Here is a 5,015-nt window from a genome sequence, read left to right as displayed (position 1 = left end):
CAGGATAGAACATGGGTCAGCAGCATGCAAAACAAAATGCCCCAGCTGCTGTACTATCACTCCAACCCCAGTTTTTGTATTTTAAAGAAAGTTTTCAGTTTGTAATATTTAATTTCAAGGCTATCTGTGTATACTTATGGTGATGTTTTACAAGTGACATATTTATCTATTTTTTGGTTAACAATACAACATAATGCTAAAAATTCCTGCAACTTATTTTGAAAATTCTCTCTCGACAAAATATTAAAGTTAGTTACTTTTGAACACTTAGCTAAGTTTTTAACTGATATTTTCAAAAGGCACACTACTGCGTTCATTTTGTTTAGATCTACAGAGTAGTCAATTACTGACAATTACATGTTATCATACAAAACCTCTATTATTTTCCAGAAAAACAGGACACTAGCTTTCTTATGAAAAAAATTAATATAACTCATCTTTAAACTTATCCTTATTTTATGTACTTTGCCACAAGGTAACTGAAAGCTCAGTAGCAAAAGGAGGGAATCTTACACCGTATATGACAAAACCATATAAGGTTTCTGCTGTTGATTTTTAAAATTAAAAAAAATAAATTTTAGGCTACTACTGTTTAAAGGTATTAAAGTTCTAATTTGCTTGGTAAGGAAGTGTTCATTCTTGATGTGCTAGAGGGTTGGTTTTTACTACCCATGCGGAGACTAGAGAAAAGGTCTTCAATTTGTGCAAAGCAGGTAGTAGTATCTTGTATAATGCCACGATTCTCAAAGTACAGCAAGAGGACAAGTTTGAAACATATAGCACCAGCATAATAAGGCAACAAAAGCAGACTTTTCTCCTTGTGAATAGACATTGGGTAAAAATTAAAATGCCTTTCCTTTAGACTGTATTATTACAAAGCTATGCCACATTTGATTTGGGGATAGAATTTAAACTATTTTGGATACCTGAATCACACTGTAATAATTCTTCAAAATAGTAGAGAAATTAACTAACACCTGTAATTTCATACCCAATTAAGTAAAATTCAAAATTAAGGGCATAATGAATATTTAGGGAGAAAGGTTCATGTCTTATATAAAAAAACTTAAATTATAAAATTGACTACAGCTAAATATATTGTCATGAAGGAATTAGAATCAATGGTCTAAAATCTATTTATAAAGTGAACAATATGCTCAGTTTTCTAGGCAAATTTTACAAAATAGGAAAGCAGTTCACCCAGGAGAGATATAGTCAAAGGATGAAATGATATTTCACAGAGGAAAATTTCTCAATGGTTAACAAGTCACATCGAATTTTGTTCAGTCTCCTTTATAATCAAAGGAATGCAAAAATTAAATAATAATAAAATCATTTATATCACTCTCAGATTGGCAAATGCATTGGCAAGTCTGAAAACACCAAATACTGAAAAGGTTCAACATAAAGAAGTAGGAATTCATGGGCATTGTTGGTAGACTATAAATTGGTCATTTACTTTGGGAAACATTTTCACAATAATTACTAAAGATGCAGATTGACATACCAATCAATTTGGCAATTCCAAATAGCAATTTTATTTATAATACCTACTTCTTGCAGAAGAGGACAAGAATACAAGACAATTTAATGGAATATAAAAGATAACCTAATTCTAGTTCTCAACAGAATATTTAGACAATAGATACCATGCAATAGGGAAGAAGAGCGAACTAGGGTTGTAGATTTTATCAAGGGTAAACTTAAAAGTCAAAATGTTTAATGTAAGGGAAAGGATGCAAAATACACAGTATTTTGTCACTTATATAAACATGTAAAGCAAAATATTGTATTTTGCTTGTGTTTTTCTTTTCTTTTCTTTTTTTGCTTCTTTGGGTCACACCCCGCATTGCTCAGGGGTTACTCCTGGCTCTGCACTCAGAAATTATTCCTGGCGGTGCTTGGGGGACCATATGGGATGCCGGGGATTGAACCCAGGTTGGCCACATGCGAGGCAAACACCCCACCCTCTGTGCTATCACTCCAGCCCCTTGATTGTGTTTTTAATGAGAATAAAAATACACTGAGGGATAGGAGTGGCTACAACTGTATCTCTACATAAAACAGATTAACAAAGGAACACATTTCTATTGATTTAATCTTGGTGTGTATATGAAGATTGTTTTCTATATAATTTTTTATTTTTTGATTTTATATATGTTCTTATATATTACCAAAATATGTTTTCTGGGAATGATTATTTCCTTACATGTGTAGCAAGGGAGTGGGATATATTCAAACATATTTGTAAGCAATTTTACCACACATATAGTCTATATTACTTCTTTGGTACTTGATGTTGTGTTTTAAGCCTGTTCTCTACCCTCTGAGATATAAGAATGGAAATGGTTAACGTAAAATTTGAGGATGAGTGTCTGGCAGTACATGTTTCCTGTGAAACTATGCCACCTGCACATCATATAGCCAGTTAACAAGCTTAAAGGAATCCATAGAGTTATCATGTTTCCACTTTTCCCAGTGAGATACTCTTTGCTGTTATTCTGGCTGCTGGGTTTCTAACCTTTTCCTTTCCTGTTAAAGTTTCTGTATGGTGACACTAATTTCAGAGAAGAAAATGCAATGCAGAAGGAAATCCACCTGCAACCAAAGGAAATATATAAAATTTTATAAAATCCTTAGAGTACATAAAAGTAAGAAGTGTTGATTGAACTCAGCTCATTGAATTTCTATTTATAACTTCTTTTTCACTAAAGATCCTGTTCTATGTGCAGGTTGGCAGTTTTAAACTGCTTTGAGGACTTTGAGTATCCCAGAAGGGAACATTGGCAGTTGTTCCTGGGAACCTGCTGAAATTCAAAAATATGTATGAATAAAAGACTTGGGCCACTGGGTGAGAAAGAGCCTTAAAGGCTATAGTATTTCATTACACAATTCAAGTTATTTGTTTTAGGGTAATGCAAGTATCCTTAATTGGGCAGCTTTATTTTAAAAATTAAGTTTGTAACATCACAGTGTCTAAATGAAAATTGGAACTCACAGATTTTTTTCAGTTTCTAAAAAAGACATTGGTTGGGCCTGGAGTGATAGCACAATGGGTAGGGTGTTTGCCTTGCATGCGGTGGATCTGGGTTCAATTCCCAGCATCCCATATGGTCCCTAAGCACGGCCAGGAGTAATTCCTGAGTGCATGAGCCAGGAGTAACCTCTGCGTATCGTTGGGCAGGACTCAAAAAGCGTAAAAAAGGCATTGATTGCAGGAGAGATAGTACAGAGGTTACGGTGCTTACCTTGTATATGGCCAACCCAGGTTTTATTCCTGTTACTGCATGTGATCCCAAACACTGCCAGAAGTGAGCCCTGAGCACAGAGACAGGAATTAGGCCTGAGCACTGCTGGTGTGATGCCAAAACAAAAGACAATGAATAGTTTTTAGACTGTTTGTAAAAGGAAATAGAAAGAAAATGAAATGACTATGTATAGGTTTGGTCATAAAGCACTTTGAAATCTAGTTGAGGAATGAAGACAAAGATGGGTCTTGGAGAACAGCAGCAAACTCTGAGGATGTGCTTGCACTTGAATGCCTTGAACTTGAACTTGTTCAGAACAGAAAACTTTTATCACACAGGCATTATATGCCAGATGTTGAGACAGACACAGGAAATATAAATTCAAGTCAAAATCCTTAAATTGGTTTGCAGGTGGAAACAATAGTTAGAGCCATTCTCTGACTTCCAAATGTAGACTCTTCTGGTTCCTTGGGTTGTTTTGTGGCTTGGGGATGCAAATATTTTACATATAAATTAATGGTAATAGTATCCTCAGATTACTCCAAAGAACCAACTAAATCAGACCAAATAATTGTTCTGTTTTCAAGATAACAAGGGAAACCTGTAAATGGATTATTCTAATGTAAAGTGAAATGTGATAAAAGAGAAGGCCACTGGGGCAAAGAACAAAGATTATGATGAATGAAATGCTGAAACATAAATAATTGGACAAAGAAATGGCTGGCAAAAGATTTATAGACAATTAAAAGCATGGACTAAAAAGGTTCTGAGGAGAGAGACTTCATGTAGTTTGAAAGACAATTTCTTTTTTCTCCCTTTCATCTAATTAAATAATGGCTCTTAAAATTATCAATAGAATATTTCAAAATGCTTTGAGCAACTCATTTGTGTTTCCATGTGGGGAATGCTTATGGGGTATGCTTTTCTCCTCACTCCAGGTACCACAAGCAAAGGTAGGGAATCAGACAGGGTATCAAAGGAAGCACATTTTTTTTCCTTTTTGGGTCACACTCAGAGATGCACAGGGGTTATTCCTGGCTCATGCACTCAGGAATTACTCCTGGCGGTGCTCGGGGGACCATATGGAATGCTGGGAATCGAACCTGGTTCGGCCGGGTGCAAGGCAAATGCCCTACCCTCTGTGCTATTGCTCCAGCCCTAGGAAGCACATTTTTAAAACTTTCGTTGACATCAATGAGCTGGTATGGACAGTTTAAATGGATGCATGGATGGTGAAAGGACATTAAGTCATATAGAAGACAACTTTGTTGTACAAAGGCACACCTCTATCTGTTTCTGTGTCGCTGGTTGAATTAAGCTAAATCACCAATTAGCAAGCACAAAGCTAAAATGTTATTAACTCGAGTGCATGGAGGTGTGATGGGTTGCTCAATTTTCTCTGTCTTCCCATTCTATTTAGATGTTTTGTGACATTGAGAATTAGGGGTTCCAGGTCTACAGGCTCAGATATAACATCAGTGTACAAAAAGAACCCTTCTCTTCCCTCAGCTTAAATGTGTGCAAGCTTTCCCAATTGGAACCTAAACTTGTTATAAGTAAAGATTGCTCTCAACACCAAATAACTTTACCTATTAGTTGAAACCTAACATTAGGTTTATCATCATCATATTTCATCTTGTGCCTTAGTGCTTGCAGCAAATTGGGAACACCTACCAAGGTGTTGATGGTTTAGTATCTTCCAGTTAAAATGAGCCATTTGTCAAATGACTCCGCCACACGCTGATCCCACAGGATCAAATACTTCTC

This window comes from Sorex araneus, chromosome X (assembly GCF_027595985.1).
Source record: "Sorex araneus isolate mSorAra2 chromosome X, mSorAra2.pri, whole genome shotgun sequence".
Taxonomy (NCBI): Eukaryota; Metazoa; Chordata; class Mammalia; order Eulipotyphla; family Soricidae; genus Sorex; species Sorex araneus.
This window is presented reverse-complemented; position numbering follows the sequence as displayed.